The 17,564-nt window shown below is 43.7% G+C and overlaps 1 protein-coding gene across 6 annotated transcripts in view; it reads left to right on the plus strand.

Moving 5' to 3' along the window:
- Nucleotides 1–17,564, plus strand: part of LOC147718541 (synaptotagmin-like protein 2) — a 684,078-nt gene that overhangs the window by 132,860 nt on the left and 533,654 nt on the right. The window contains exon 2 of one of the 6 annotated variants that reach the window (XM_086918472.1): nt 7,974–8,118. The exons of the other annotated variants lie outside the window; for them this stretch is intronic. The gene's annotated coding sequence lies outside the window, so the exon portion shown is untranslated. The remainder of the gene's footprint in view (nt 1–7,973; nt 8,119–17,564) is intronic. 6 annotated transcript variants of the gene reach the window in all.

Here is a 17,564-nt window from a genome sequence, read left to right on the forward strand (position 1 = left end):
CATGACTTTCGATGGATAAAAATTGAGCAACTTAATTAGCTCTATTTATGCCTCTTCCAAAACAAGAATTGAGCAAGCTGATTTTGCCACAACCTTAGTAGAGTATAATCAGCATCTTGAATTGGCCTGAGAGCAATCACTATACCACTAACAATTATTAATCTCAGTTGTGATGGTGGAGTTCAGCAAACCTGATGTCCTTCCAGATGTTTTTCCATTAGCGCAAATTCATTACGTTTGTGTGGGTGTAACTTTCATGTGCAAAAACAGACCTGCTGGAGAAATTTGGTGTTACTTATTCGCTGACTCAGCAGACAATACAGGTTGCTGATTGGATTTACTACTATGGACAATCAGCAGCAAGTTGGATTGTTTGTTATAGAAAGTCGGCACCCTAGGCAGGATAGGGGGTTTACAAACATGTGACACTGCGAAAGTTAGCAAACACCCACAAACTAGTAACATCATTGGTATGTACAACTGAAGGTCAATACACCTGTATGCCAAAGTTAGCGGAAGTGATGTCACACACCTGTTTCCCCCATTTTTTGCATCTTAAAGAGCCTCCTTTTTGCTGTTGCTTTGCTAAGTCGAGGGCAGGGAGTGGAAACTGCAGAAAGGAAACAGGACAGAAGAGGAGGTACATGTTTCACACCCTCTAAAGTTTGTCTTTTTAAAATCGCAGGAGTATGTGCTTTTCGAGGGCGGGAATAGAAGGGGTACGTGCTGGTCAAGTCCTCTGGAAACCCTTTCCCACGGGTGATGTAAGGAGGAAAAGTTACTGGAGTACACATGAAGGACTCTGAGTGTGAAGTCATTTAGGGATCGCTAGAGGTCGCAGCTGCGACCCCTGGCTTGCCCCTTGCAACCCCTGACACTGCGTTTGCGACCCCTGGCCTCTGAGGTGGTGAAATCAATGCCAGGAACACAATGGCAGGTGTCCTTATGGACATGGGCTGGGGATCTACTCTCTTTGTTTTCTGTCAATGTATACTACTAGTGAGTAATATCGTGTAGATTCAAAGATTCAAAATCTTTATTCGAATTTCATCAAATCCATAAAAGCAATCTCATATATACAATCCCAATAAAAGATGATTATAATTTCCGAATTACATTTAAAATCAAAACAAATTACACATTGCTTAGCAGCTACAGTACAGAAATTATTTCAAGGGTTTTCCATCGTTTTACGTACATGAGTAATAACTCTCAAGAAAGTACTGGCGCGAAATATCAATTCATCAGTGTGCAGGGTAAGCAGCATCAGGTAGGACTGCTCAAGGGAAAGTAGTCTTTTGTTGTAACCTAGTTCTGGTTTCCCCCCGGAACCCTAGGCAAGTGGTGCCTACCAGCTCTCCTGCGCGAGAGCATCCATTGTCCCCTGCCCTCCTGATTGGTTCCCCAACATTCCGCACTGTCCTGGTTCCGTTCCCTTGCCCCCAACTGTCATTATGATTCTGACTAACTGACCTATGCACCGCCTTAAGGTGTGGGGCTGATTGAATAAAACTTCTACTTCTTTATCTTACCTTGACTCTGACCTTAATTGCAACTGTTTGTCGACGCACAAAGAGACAATATTCACTGGGAAAATGGTGATTGCAAAAATGAATTGAACATAAGTGAAATCAAACCTGAGAGTACCATTGACATAAGTGGAGTTGGAATTGACGTTATCGCTGATTCAGGTTCAAATTATACAGTGATAAACAAAGATATATGGAAGAGCAAATTGGCTGTGACACTAGGGAATGAATTAGAGGAAGCTGACACATCCCCGAAGACATACACAGGAGAAAACATTAACTTAATGGGTTGTAGAGAAGCAAAATTGAGCTATATGAAGAGAAGTACATGGAGTATAGTTTATATTTCAGAAGAAGGACCCTCGGTACTGGGGTGGGAAGAACAGAAGAAATGTAAAATAATAAAAGATCCCAACCGTACTCAACCTTTGAATAGGCTGGCACAAAACAACAACAGACTCATTACAAGCTCCAAGATGTTGAGTGAGAGAAAGCCATCGTACACGACCAAAAGTGGATGGATAAAGGCTGCATGGAGTAAAGAATGGAAAAATGAAGCAGCCATTGACAAATTCAAAATAAAACAAAATGCATTCATGAGTTATGATGTTGAGGACAATATTAGTGAAGAAGTTCTGGTAGATAAAAGTGAACCGGCCTGTGAAGGAACATGTATAGTATCTCAGTCCACAGTGCTAATGGAGGACTTTTGCAAATCTACCTGCCACAAAGATGAGGAAGTGTGGCACTCTACTGCACTGATTGAGTCAAAACCCATCACAAGAAAGAATGATGCTGATGACAGTGACCAGGAAGAAGATGATGGTCAGTGTCTGGTGGAGTCTAGGTGTAACATGCAAGGAGAGTACTATGACTGGTTATATAATGAAGAACCAGGGAATGAAAGTAAAGAGGCACACAAACACGTACTATGTCCTCACCCCAAAGTTCGGTTAAGGGAAAACAAGAGGCTTGTGGAAGGCTGGCGAGAATGTGAGTTAAGAGACACAGAGGACACAACCACATTCTCTAGTGGAACTCACTTGATGAAATTGGAAGGAGGACAGGTCTTTGTGGAAGCATGTATTGAAGGAGTGAGAGTTGTTGGAAAGGAAAGTACAAGTGACACTGGTACAGAGTACAACAAGAGAATTGACGTCAGACCTATCACCGAGGGTGACAACGCGAGGGATACCCGTTGTATGAGTAAGCGTAAGCGTAGACGCAGTGCATCATGGTCCTGGAAATATCCCAAGAAAAAGGATCCTAAAGCCGTGGTCACTCACCTGGATGGTGTAGTCAGTACACGTAATAGCAGACAGGAGCACAATACCAACATGGATTGCCAAGGCGGAGTGAATGATGAGGAATCAGATAAAGGGAACAGGAAGGCACTCAAACCAGTACTATGCCCACACCATGTGGTAAACATAGGAATTGACTAGATGCATACTGGACTTGCGGGCCAGCATAAGATCTGTGGACCACAAGACTCAGCGAGCCCTCACGGAAGTTCATCATCCACGTTGAGGATTGAACTGAACTGTGTGTGGGCCTACACGAAACATTGGCAAGTTAAACGATGTAGTGTCTGACGATGAGGAAATGGACACACTCAAACACCTACAATGTTCCCACCCTGAAGGTTCTATGCAAAGATATGTGGGTTGATGATGATAGAACCAAGTAGGACACTGTCCCACCTTCAGAAACACGAGTTCACACTATCTCCCACCTGCCACTGACTCAGCTGACTGTCAATCATTCAGACCAGCCTCTGGGGGTCACTCCACGCACTCCGATTACCAAACGGAGCTGTACGGTGACTCCCACTCTGTCTCTGAAGCCTAGTCTGGCGGTCACTGCTTCAGCGGTAGGTTTGGCAGAACCTACAAGGAATCACATTCTGACACAGAGAGTGTTCCTCATGCCCTTGTCGCCAAGGGAACATCAGGGAGAACCGTCCACTATCCCAATTGTTATTAAGGCCTTGTTGTGACTAATGTTGACTAGTTTATTTATCACCAAAGTTTTCTCTTTGCAGAGTATTCCTCATGCCCTTGTTTCCAAGGAAACATCAGGGAGAACCACCCACAATTCCAAATGTTATTAAGACCTTATTTGTGACTAATGTTTACTAGTTTACTTATCACCAAAGTTCTCTTTGCCACACGTTGGGCCTACCTGTTAAAACTCTCAAGAGAGGAAGATGTGTTGTAACCTAGTTCTGGTTTCCCCCCGGAACCCTAGGCAAGTGGTGCCTACCAGCTCTCCTGCGCGAGAGCATCCATTGTCCCCTGCCCTCCTGATTGGTTCCCCAACATTCCGCACTGTCCTGGTTCCGTTCCCTTGCCCCCAACTGTCATTATGATTCTGACTAACTGACCTACGCACCGCCTTAAGGTGTGGGGCTGATTGAATAAAACTTCTACTTCTTTATCTTACCTTGACTCTGACCTTAATTGCAACATCTTTGTTTCTTAAAATATGGAACTAAAAACCATTTAATGTATTTTAGATAAAATTTGCAGGAAAAGAAAAAATGTCGATCATTTTGTATGTTCACCCCATCACAAGGACAACACTTGTCTATGGATTTTGTAGAAAAGTAACCTAGTGGGAAACATAATAAAAATCTAACAGTACCTGCCCTTAGACGGAACAAAAGTGATCTTTCCCAATTTGTCATCGGTTACGTAAGATACAATGGAATTGGTTGCCTATACAGATCTTTATCCACGTAGGCGTGGACGGTTGATTTGGTTAGCTCCCCTTCCAGTCTCTCTTTACTATAAAGTGCGTACAGTGCAAACCTTGTGTCATTTTTGTCTGTAGGCTCGATCTTGGTGGGGTCGGTAAAAAGATGGCCTTTACCCACGCTGCTCAATGTATGCAAAAACTCCAGAGAGCCAAGGGATTGTCATCCCTTTCTCACTGTTGAGACAATCTCTTACAATTTCATGGGTTAAAGTGGCTGATTTATTCCTCCAGATAGCCAGCCAAAACATGGCCGGTCTGGTTGCTATAAAATCCGATATGTAGTGCAAGTTTAATTCACAATGACAGATATACTCTGAAGTAGAAATAGGGGATCCAAGGATTTTCCTGCAAAAACGATTTTCCTCGGTTTGAATGCTGGGTGTTTTTGCCCAGGCCCATATCTCGGCCCCATATGTTGCTACCGGGGCACACTGCAATTTAAAAAAATGTAAAATGACTTTGGAGGCGCCTGTTTTCTTAGGCCATAGGAGACTAAGAATAGAATTAATGGCTTTTGAGAACTTGCTCGTGGCTTGGGTCAAATGTCCAATCCACGAACCGTTCGCAGCAAAAACCATGCCTAAATAGGGAAATGTATTTGTGGAATATAGTTTGTCAGTTCCTACCGAAATAACACTAAGCTGTCTTTTCCTTGGCCCACAAGACATAATAAAAGATTTTTTTAAATTCACTTTAAGGTCTAAGTTATCCATATACTGTGTAAAAGTTTTAACCAGGGTACGTAAGGCATTTGGTGTGAGGCCCATAAGGACCGCATCATCTGCATAAAGCAGTGTCGGTAACAATCCCCCTCTTATTTTCGGAACATCCGTAGTTGCCAGTTTTAGGGAGTTACTTAACCCATTATTATAAATAATGAACAACAGGGGTGCTAAAACGCACCCCTGTCTAACTCCTCTTTCCACCTTTATGGCCCCGGAGATTTCCCCCGCCATCCCGATCCTTACTTGGGCTTTTGTATCAGTGTGCAAATAGGCAAAAAGGGTACAAGGGGCTCATCTAGGCCATAATCTAGAAGAACAGACCACAATTTAGACCTATTTACTAAGTCAAATGCGGGCGATACTTCTATAAAAGCTAAGTAAATTGGTGAAGGCCTGGCGATGTTATATTTGCCAATTACTAAATTTAAATTCAAACACTGTTCTGTCTTCCCAACCCTACTTCTGAAGCCCATTTGACAGGGGTCTAAAACGCCTATTTCCTCTGCCCATCCATTGACCGTATTATATAAAACTCGACCCAGGATTTTCAGGGTGTTATCTAGGAGTGAAATTGGTCTATAATTTACTGGGTCTGTTCTCTCACCCTTCTTGTATATTGGCACTATTATGCTTGTAGACCATGTATCTGGCATTGGCACTAGAGGTAGACTGTTAAATACATTTGTTAGGATAGGTGCCCAGAGTTCCGGTTTCCATTTAATAATGTCTATTGGAAAACCGTCTGGCCCAGGGGCCTTATTACCAAGACTCTGTTTGATAGCCGCGATCACCTCACCTAGGCTAATCTGTAAAGAACACAATTGACCTGGTGTGTGGCTGTCATTTACCTTTGGAGGTGTGGCATACACTTTGGAGAAATTATCTTCCCACTGATTGCTTGGGATAGTGCAGCTAATTGTGGATAGTTGGTTCCCCATATTACGCATGCTTTTCACTGCAGGCCAGAAAGCAGTTCCGTTCTTCCCTGCTGCAGAATCAACTAACACCTCCCAGTGCTCTATCAATATAGCTGCCTTGCGTTCCCCTATTGTAGATTTGTACTTCTTTCTTGCCACCCTAACCTCCATTTGACATCTAGGTTTTACACTCAGTGTCTTAGGTAAGGCCCTGTTTGCGGCTGAACAATTGCGATCAAACCACCTGGGATCCCTATCTGTTCTTTGATCTGGGACAGTTAGGAGTGACTTTATTACTGTACACAAACTGGTGAAATCTGTGATTACCCTTAAATAATTCCCGTCTGAGAGTGTACATGAGTTGATTAGGTGTTGAATATCGTGTAATTTACCCTTAGTGTAATAAAATATGGAGTATAATTAGTTGGAATGCAACTTTCCATGGAAGCTGAGGTAAATAAAAACAATGCTTTTAAACGTATGTTGTCTGCATGCTTGCAGGGGCGGTCTTAGGCATGTGCAAGCTGTGCACCTGCACAGGGCCACAAAACCCCAGGGGCCACCACGCCAATATATATCCTTAATATAATAATCCTCTGAGGATGGATACATATTTGCGTGGCGGCCCCTGGCAGGGATTTGGCGGCCTCTGGCTCTGTTCCTCTTCAAAACACCCTGACCCCCCCTCACTGGCCTCCGCGCTCTGCCCCGCCCGGACCCCCTCTTCCGGGGCCCCCTACCTACACTCCCTGCCCAGGGCCGTCATGAGCCTAGAACCGCCCCTGATGCTTGCGGGTGGGAGTGTGTTTATGTGAGCGAGAGTGTGTGTAAGTGTGAACAGTGTGTGCATGTGTAAACGTGTGTGTGACTGAAAGTGAGGGTCAAAGGGCATGTGATGTCACTTCATCTACCCCAGGCATTTTGATGACTTAACTTCATGATTTTGAGCCCCCCAGAAATGGATGATTTGTGTTGCTTTGTGTGCCATCGGGTTGGATAACAATCAACCTTGTAGCACAAAGAGACCTGATAGCGTGAACCTTGCAAGCGGCATACATTATCTTATGTTGTGGGACGCTATAGTGTGTTGGGTTGTTACGTTACATATCACTGCTTTGTGGTTTTATGAACCACAAAAAACTACTGGTCTTTGCAGATCATTTTTTGTGCACTTGTCTCCCTGGGAAAAATGCGTTGCGACCATCATGCTTTGCGTGGCTGATATGGAACAGTAATTAATTTACAAGCTATCATAACAATGCATATATCACTGCCATGGGTCGGATGTGAAAATGCAAATGCGTGAAGGCCAAACTATTCCATCAGTCAGTCATTCTTTCATCCAGCCACCTGGTCTGTAGGTTTTTGGGACCTTAAAATGGCTCACACTAACAAAATGTCTCTTTTTGTCACCTTCCAATGTACACCCGACCATGCTGCCAACGGTCCAGTTGTGAGGGCCCTATGGGGCGCAGCGAGAGAATCGATTATAACTAAAACGTCTATTTAACTATGTTATAATCATGGTGGATAATAACTGGGCGGGCAGGCAGCCGGCTTTGCTACGTGTGCAGACGCCAAGCGTGCAGTGTAGGCACTGACATTTACAGAGTGAGGTGATTCACCGGAAATGACGACACGTGGCCTAATGCTGGCTTTTCACATTCCTGCAGTCTGGATCGCCAGTCCCTGAGATCATAGGGCCAGCTGGCCCTATCCGTCGCCCAGTGACGTCATCACGCTGCCGGCTGTACTTTGGCATGCCTTACCCTACTGATACTGATTTAGGCTGGAGGCTAGTGTGTTTTTTGACAACACTTAAGATATATTATCGGGGTTGTACTGCTTTTGAGGAAACGGTGGCGTTTACCTGGTAATGGATAAAATAGGGAAATTCCATCTTCCTCTTTATCATGTGACCTCCCTCGCCTCTGGGTCATATTTCATGTATGAGCTATTCTGTGATCTTATTGTTGGACCAGAATTAAAGGGACAGACTTCTCAAGTTCGTTGTGGATTATGTGTTCTTTCTTTTTCTACAGGACTCGTGGACTGCTGCCCACTCTGTTATTCCCCATTGATTACTCTTCAAGCAGACAGTCATTAACCAGAGACTCAAACATTCCAGGCGTGATATGGAGACTCTAAGCTATATTTAGTGAAGACTCGTCAGAAGCAGGTTCTAAGGTATTTTGCATTCATCAACATGTATAGTAAGTGTATTCACATCAGAATAGCAATAGCAGTGTGGGTTTGAACACCACCAATGTGTGTAGGCACGCATTTATTTATAAAGAATATTCACAGTACTTACACATTAAAATTAGCCATACGTGTTGCTTGCTCTCTCACTTTCAAAGTCCTTTTTAGGTCTCGCCTAGGCAGCGCTTATGCTGTCTCTTCGAGGCATATGTATTCAGGTATGGACTTGAAGCTCTGTCCATTTTCCTCCGATTTTTTCAATTGGCTGCTGTTACTGTCCTTTCTAAATGGTTGCTTTTGATTCGTGAATAGGCTTAGTAGTCCCTCCTTTTCTCCTTTTGCAACCTCCCATGAGAACTGCCCCTCTTACGTGGGTTGTTACTCAGTATGTTTGATTTACAGTCTGTGAGCACTGATTTCTTAAATTAGTTCTCCTATTGCACGCACGCCATGTTTTCCTGCAACCGCTTGTATTTTTTTAAGCACCATGGCGGTGCTTTATCTCATGTTCATGTTTCAGAATGGAGGCCATGCTCATGCCATAATAAATGTTTATTTAAATCAGCGTGGTTTTAAGATGCGCTATATGTTCTTTTTTAAACGCAAGCACGCTCAGGTTCGCGAATGGCAGGCGCACTATTCTTTGGTTATGTGCGGCTCGCTGAAATCAATCAACATACGTTAACAATGGCCCTTCGACTTGCTGGCTCTCATCCCCGTTCTGCCCCCCGAGCTCCGCGCTTTAGGTTTGAGCACGACTCCCGCTTTCAGATTAACAACATGGGCGCCACTCTTAATATTTTAGCAGGGACCCACTTTTATTATTGGGCAGCACATATATATATATACCTGCCAATTTATGACTGAATAAATCAATTTCACATGCAAAACGGAGTTTGGGCTCGGTTCTTTCGCTCTTTGCTTGCAAAGGTATCCACGAAGGAAGTTGGTGTCATATATATATATATATATATATATATATATATATATATTTATATATATATATTTATATATCATATACATGCATATTTAGACTCATGTAGTGCCTCATAGAATTGTTGCTTTACAGTGAAAGGTATTTGGAAATATCAATGTGTGTTGCAAGATCCAGCGCCTCTTTTTCTCGCCTTGCAACTCCTGGCACAAAGCATCAGTCAACCGCTGTGGCGGTGTGGCACAAGAGGGTTCTATGACAAATGTGAGGTGTGGCACAGGCCCTGTCTAGCCCCCCTCTAGAGACGCCAGTGTTAATGAAGGACAAGGGGCAGTTACTGGTGATCTTCCACTACATGGAGATTCAGTGAAACGTTATAAAACGGAGTCCCTCTTCCCAGGCCTGTCTGAGTGGAGCAGGATGTGAGGGAGGAAGGGCAGAGAGATGGGCAACTTCAGCACATGTCTGTGGTGGGACTTAGGACACAAGGAAGCAACCAGGCACCGCCTTCTCCTTCATGCCTTCTCCTGGATTTCTTTCTGCTGATTGTGTGACCCTGTTATACCATCAATGTATTTCATAGCTTAATATGTCACTTCTTTTATAAGTGGTTATACCTACCCTCACTATGTTGCAATTTCATAAAAATTTGTCATCGAAACATAAACTGCTCTATTTTCTGCTAACCTTTTGAAATATGGATACGGAAATGGTTTAGTAAAAAACAAAAGAAAAATAATCCTTCTAAGGAAAATATTTTGTGTTGTCATGGAATGTGATCTGAATAGATTATGTTTCCAGAAATGGGCTATATGATCTTTCCAATACTTCTAGAAACTAGACCAACCCTTCTGCCCTGTTGCCAAAGCCATCCTCCTGAAACCTGAGAATGAGGAACGTTGGCACCAGCTGCATACCTTTTAACAAAGAAGCTGGCACCCTGCTGCAGTGTCTGTCACCTCCTGCTTCTGTCACTTCTGTGTTGTCATCTATGGCTAGAGGTGTATAGATAAAAGGCCCAACACTTGATGTCCTGCCCCTGTGCCTACAGCAGCCAGGTTGAGACTTTCTGCATACTATAGGGTGAGGGTGCCCTGTTCTGGGAGGGTATCCTGAACTGCGTGATGCATGTGCTGGCTCAGTCGATACCTCAAGACCCGAAGCTTGTCCTTTGGTACATAATTGACAGCTTAGAACTGACTTGATGATCGCCCAAATAACACTCTCTAGACTCCTCCCTCTTCTATCCCTTCGTTATCCTATGCATTCCAATGAACAGACTTATATGTCCACCGCTCAAATTAACTCATATTTCTCTATACTAATCCACCACTAATCCTTTTGGGTTACAGAGTAGTGTGCTACTCACCGAAAAGCGCTTCAACACCTCATCAGGGGTAGCAAGAGCTACATGAATACAAGTAAAGTTTCAATGTGGCACGATACTTCTCTAGATGGGTCTCACACTGGCTAAGAGGGATGTGGCGCGCTCTAGAAGGCAGAGTCCCCGCCATCGGTGGCAGCGTGGAAATAAAGGGGTAGACTGGTGCATGGTCAGGGAACGGCCAGTCGATGCGGCTAGGGGTTGCCCTCAGAAACACAGCAGGTTTGGGGTAGGAGGGCGGCTCATAGAGGCATAGAGATGGGATGTGAGCGCTTTCCTATCTCATTCATGGAGGGCGAGACCTGGTCATACGTGGGGTCAGGCGCTGATCTACAAATGTTGCATGGTTCTGTTGCTGTGTATGGGGCGGGGTGGCTATGGGGAGGTAGAAACAAGGAGCACAGGACTAGTGTTAGTGTTGCAATTTCTTTTTTATTCCTGTCATGGCATATTGTAAAATTCAATAAAAGCGTTATAAAAAAAAGTGCCTGTGTGGCCTATTTCAACACGGACTGCACCAAAAGCATTCCCCTTCCTTCTAGCTGTCTTTCAGCTGTCACCTCTGGTAATCTTTTTCAAAGTTAACTTTTTAAATGCTGTGTTCCTCATGTTTAAAAGGCGATTCTTGGCTTTGTCTTGAAAAAATCTAATTTCAAGAGCCAGACCAGTTGGGGAAAACTTTTATCTTTCAGTTGGTCGGATGGTGCAAATCTAAATTTCACCCCACTAGTTCAGTGGCGGCTGCTACTTAATGAGGGTGGTGAGGCGGGGTTGGAAGAGGGGTAAAAAAGGATTTTTTTTTTTTTTTAAAAAGGAAGCACACAGGCTCGCAGTGGGCGACGCTACTCCGCCTTAGCAGAGGAGCCGCTGCTGTAATAGTTTAGAACTGTACAATATTTTCAGCTTTTCAAGCAAGTTAGAATTTCGACAGCAGATGCGCTCCCCTACAATGGGAAAAAATTGCTACTTTGTGGCAGTTTTCAGTATTTTGGCACCACCACTAGATGACACTCTAAGGTTGCCTTACCTCGCCTCTGGAAAACGCTAGCAGTAATGCAGAATGGGCTGGAACCACTGCCATCTGCATCCCCCTGCCGTGTGCACCCACAGTTGTGACACAATAGACTGTGGTTTTCATCCTGGACAGCTGTTTCTTCCTCCAAGAGAGCTCAAGCCTCACAGGCCTGTGATAGCTGGTCACCATACAACGCTTTTGTATTGCAAACAAACGCGCTGATCATTTAGAGGATGGGGAATAGGAACAGTATAAATTGCGATTGCAGTGTTTTTCATTGAAAAATCTGAGAAATGATTTGTCGGAACAAAGGGTGGCAACATATATTCGCCAAACAATGAGTTAAGTGACCGGGTCAATTAGTTGTAACTTCAAAGGCAGGAGTATGTAATGGTTTTTGCTCTTCCTGATTTTTTCTTTATTTATTAACATTCTTAATGCAAAGCAAATGCCAGAGGTTCAGCTTCTAGGCACATTGCATAGATTTAACAGCCACAGCAGGTCCTTCTTTCCCCGATGTAAGCTCTCCCTCGTCACATTTCGGCACAGTGTTGGATTATTCTCATTCATTTCGGGATAATGTTCACTCTAATAAAACCATTGGGGATGGAAAATATATGCATTCTTTTTTCTGCAGGGTTACCTCTTATATTTTAGATTTTTTTCAATTCACCGCAGCACATGTATGAAGCATTTGTCTCGGAAAAAAGGTACCTTGTGCCACTTGACTTAAATTGTAACGCAAGTTGCAATTTTCTCGCAAATGTGATGAAAGCCTAAAACGGAGGCCATTTTCTGAAGTCGCAAAGTTGTTCAGAGGTCTTTGCAAAGTTTGGAAGAAAAGAACAATAAAACTTCTTACACCCTGAACAAAAGGTGAATTTGACTTGTTTTGACAGGGAGTGAAGTGCTGAATAAAGCTGATTATCTATTGTGATTTATTTAGAGTAAATTACATATTATAGGAAACATAATGTACTTTGGCAGTGTTTTTAAGTTAGATACGCCCATCTGTATAATCGCTTTCATCCAAAAGTCCTTTCTTTCTGTTTGTATACTGCTTTTATGATGCAAATCCAATAAAAAGAACATATAAAAGACACACAGAACCAAGGGAAACAATGGGCGCTTTCTAAATGCCCGCTAGATTAAAGGCCTCATTTTCTTGTTATTGCTCAGTTCTAACTGTCCTCCTAGTTTACATGGCTACATCTTCTGTTGTTACATTTCATCAGTGCCCCTTCAGGCCCTCAGTCTATGGCTGATCAAACAGGCATTGGCATAAGTAGTTAGTTATCCAGCACAATATCCTTGGTGAAACAACATCAACTGTTGCATGGCTAAACACTTATAAGGTCCCAATGGCGGGACCTATTGGCTATGCCAATGCTTGTTCTTTATTATTGTGTAGAAATGCAATTTTAAATATGTGAGGTCAGAATATCAGTTGTACAAGCACCTATTGCATTTGCTTTAGCAGGCTATTATGTTGCTTTATAATAATCTGGGCTGCTACAGGGTTTACAGTACAACTGTAGTGTCTCTTAGCTCATGTTTGAAAACTGTCACTTTTACTAAGTTCCTCCCAGTGCAGAGTTGTAATGTTTACATATTAATTTTCAAAACGTGCAGATGTCAAGGAAATACACTATTTTATGTGCTGTTTGTTGTATAATTTACATAGAAAACATTTTCAGGGCTCGGCTTGTGCGCAGGTTCTAAGAGTCAAGCAAAATCCTTGGCTCTGCTCTCCCATTCAATTTGTTTGCTCGCCCAATACTTCTTTCCTCGTCAATAATGTCGGCATATATGAAAGTGCCACTAACAGGCGAGTGCACTGATAGGCGCCGACACGAGTACAGTTCATAATAGCTTAGGAGTAGTGTCAAACTGCTGATGTCAGTGGGGGTAAATGCACAGCTACCCTCTTACTACCCGATGCTGGGACTCCGCCGCACCATGCTGCAGCCTCAGTGTCCGGCACGGGCCAACTGGCGGGGAGGAAAACGGGTTTCGAAGGCGGGAGTCTGGATCAGGAGCCTAGAATGCTACAGGGAGGCCATGGTACCGGTACACTGTGGGGATAGAAACAGACAGACGGGCGGGACAATCAGTCCGCTGTAAACACTGCCCTCTTACAAAGCAGTAAGCACTTCTCTTTGGTTCGTAACGCGTGGGGAGTGACAGCCTTACTTTGGCGTTCCCAGGCTCATTGGCTAAACTTCAACTCTTAGTCCGCCAATGAGCAACCTTCGGGAGTCTATTGGTTGAACCATACAGACAAGACTGCACTCATCGGACATTAAGAATATCCGAGCGGGCCCCATGTTGGAGTGTAAAAGACTACATCGCTTCTGGAGCAGATATCACGGATATGGAATTTATATATTAATTTTGAACCAGAAAGTTGTTCAGATTTGCAGTGATATGATTATTTGGACTTAAGCTGTAACTGTCATGCTCCAAGTATCTGTGCTTCCTGTTTATGACCTTGTGCCATGTACCAATTGGTGCTCATTTGAAGGGCTCTGATAGCTTCGGTTCTAGTTCGCTCTATATACAACTACAACAAGCGCGGCAGGCTACCGGCAGCAGGGGGAGGCGCGCGCGCGCTTCAGCAGGGGGGAGGAGGGGGGCCTACGCGATTCACTTGCGGGAGCGATAATTGCTACCATCTGGCGGCGCTTGCTCCCGCAAGTGAATCGCCAGACGTGCACGCGTTGCCATTGAAGGCAATGGAACGCGTGCACGTTTTTGGCTGAAAAGCCATAGCGATAGCTAACGGTCTATTGCCTATGCAGCACATGCGTTCTGCGTGGGCGAAACCTAAAAAGACCACCAGCTGGAGTTAGACAGGTGGGCATCCCTTCTGAGCCTCAAAGAGGCAATACAGTTCAGATGTATTTAAAGAGGGATTTTTGCTCTTATTCCTATCTCATTATATAAGCCACCTGGCAGTGAAGTGAAATAGTTACATTGCTGGAGATCTTTCCTCCTAAAGGTAAGAGACTATTAATGCCTGAGGCAAAAAAATCATAACTGAAAAATGACCCTAGAACTGCAAGGCAGGGCTAGAGTGTGGACCATGAAGATGTTGGAGTTGTGGGGTTAGTGAGAGACCAAACACTTTAAGGATGCGCAGCATCAGTCTATAGTGACAAGAAGTGACAATAAACTGATCATAAATGAGAATGATGTCCCCAGCTGGGTCAGCCTACAGTGAACTGGCTCAGATTCCAAAGCTTGGGGCTTGTAGCAATTTGACGCAAAACGATGGACCCTCCCTGCAAAATATCTTGGCTGCTATTCTGACACCTCAGAGATATGTTTGAGTCTTCAGTTCAAAGGTGGGGTCCCTAAGGATTGGAAACTTCCCAATCCTGTTTCCCAGGTGTTGCAACTGGGCAGACAGACCCCTGTGGAATGATAGAACTTTCACAGCTGGGTGGCACCCAGGTGTTATTCGCATTACAGCATCAGTGGAACATGACTTCTGGACTCCCTGGTCTGGGGCCTTTCTTTCTTCTGCTCTCCCTAAATGGCTATGCAAAGGCTGGACCTCAAACATTTCTAAAACCGGGGTCTTGGCCTGTGGATTCGCCTTTCGAGGCGCAGAGTCATGCATGGACCTGCTGGATTTGTCGTTGTACCCCCTTCCATCTTCTCCTCCTCATTCTGACTTCCTGGTCATGACCTGATCAGAATGATTGTATTTGATATTTTTTGCATTGTCTGCGAGTCTGAATGCTGATACTTTGTAATATTTCTGTCCCTGGTTATTATCTTGGTTGTTATTTTCTATAGTTGTTGCTCTTTTACCCTTTTTCTTCTTTTTATAAATGTATTGTAACATTTTGTTCAATCTTTATAAATCGCTTTTGCAATGTGCTATAGAAACACATACAATAAATTGACGACCGCAAGGACTGGATCGATCTAGAGTGGCAGCATGAGCAGGAGGTGGGTGTAGCTTACAGAATGAATAAAATGCAATGGTGACCTTGCTTGTGAAACTATAGAGAAGGAATAAATCCACTGTCCTCAAAGAGGATCCCTATTTCTACCTCTTAGAAAAGAAGGTTAAAATCAGTGGCATTGAAGTCTGTGCAGAGTCCTAGGGGGACCAAGGCTCCCCTCGTCTTGCTGCTCGGCTCACGCGCAGGTACCCTCGCTCGGGATGAGGGCTTCCTTTCCATGATGATGGAGTAGATTTCTCACTGGTCACAAAGGAGCACAGTTCGTTCCAGTTATACGGTGACACACGCAGTAACTTCGGATATGAATTCCTTTGTTACATAGGGTATCACAGAAATGTATCTTTTATTTTAGTGAGGCTCCTAGGATGGCGTTGGCTATTGCAGTAGGGGTGATGTTAGCATGGTGGATCTGCAGAGAGAGAGACGAGCATATAGACTGGATATTGGGAGCAAAAGTCAGCTCTTTCATATGCACCACAGTGGCATTGTCGTTGTTTGTTATTTAATTCTGTCACTGACGTGAAAATGGAAGGACATGTGGCGTCATCAGAGAGGTGTGGTGCTGATGTGACACACAATGGAGTCATCTAGTTGTTAAAACATATATTGAGTATTCAGTGGTGCAACAGGATAAGTATTGGACTCTTTCCAGTGTTTAGTGTCTTCTGCAAAAAAGACCTTCTGCCTGGGAGGTTCTTGTGGAGGAGTATGGCCAACAGCAGGTGTCCAGAATCTAAGTCTAGATGTCTGTTAGGTGTTATCTGACTTGTATTTTTGTTCAGGAATGTGTGGATTGTTCCCTGTGCTATGCGGAGCGCCCTGAAGATGAGTCAGTGGTCCATGCACGCCAGTAGTGTGCGTATACCGCAGTGTTACTTTGGTGTCTTGCGCTGACTTGTAGCAGGAGTCTGGCAGCTGTGTCTCGTTTGTGCCTGAGTCTGTGTATCATAGGAAGCCATCAGGGCCTAGATGAAGTCCCCTCACACAGCCATGGTGGAGGAGGCCTGCACAATTTTTGCAAGGACTCTTTGTGGGCAATCTTGAATTTGAAAGATCCGCCTGTATGTTGTAAGTTGGAAGAACTAATAATTCGATTACTGTGGTGATTTTAAGATACAAGGGGGTGTTAGGGGTCCATTTAGACATCTATCTTGGTTACTGCCTTGGATAGCAGATGTCTGAGATGCTCTCTAGGGGATTTTCATTGCCTGGGAGGATCTCAGAATAACTCTGCACCGCAGAGAAGTCTACTTGGATGAGTATGGTATTAAATCTGCACTTTTCAGGAATGTGAGCGTCTTGTAGGCCCAGAATTTCAACCTACAGTCTGGGGGAATTCAGTTGTCTGTGTAGCACTGGGTGTAAATAATGGCTTTAAGGAAATCTCATTGTCTGTAGGGCATTGAGGTTAAATCTTCACTCTGGTGGGACTGATTTGTTTGGCATGATGTGAGCTTGAACCTCAAAGTTTTCAATTATTCCATTGCTGAAAAGTAAACTTCCACCACCACAACCACCACCACCACGAAAACAGGAGACAAACTCAATACAAACTGAGATTACCTGCAGAATTTACTAACTCATTGGTAATCAAAGCATGCTGAAAGAGTGCCATAAAGAGAAGAGATACAGACAGGAAAGAAAAAGAACGTCTTATAAACATTTATTTCCTTTATGCGGTTTCACAAAAATCAAGCAAACCATAGAGTTGTATTAACTGTATAAAAACTCAAACTCATTACCTCATACAACCCCCTTGGCTTATAAAAAGGCACATAAAAGTGAATTACATTGGCAGTCTGAATATTTGGGATTTATTGCCCACTCACTGTGCTGTATTCCTATGCTTGTAAAGAGGAGGGTTGTGCAAATTAATTGGAAAGTAATCCAGATGAGATTGACATGTGGATGTATGTAATCAGATGAAGGCGAGGTAGAGTCCCAGAAGGCAGTATGAAAGGTTGCTTTGTTTTCTAGTTTGCTTGAGGTGTGTTCAAATGTTAAGAATATAAAAAAAGGTAAGACTCCGCTGTGGAAGCAAGGATTTTACTTCTGTCTCTTCTGTGCATCACAGACCACACAAAGCGTTTGATACTGTTAAAGGCAAGATTATGAATGTGT

This window comes from Lissotriton vulgaris, chromosome 4_1 (assembly GCF_964263255.1).
Source record: "Lissotriton vulgaris chromosome 4_1, aLisVul1.2, whole genome shotgun sequence".
Taxonomy (NCBI): Eukaryota; Metazoa; Chordata; class Amphibia; order Caudata; family Salamandridae; genus Lissotriton; species Lissotriton vulgaris.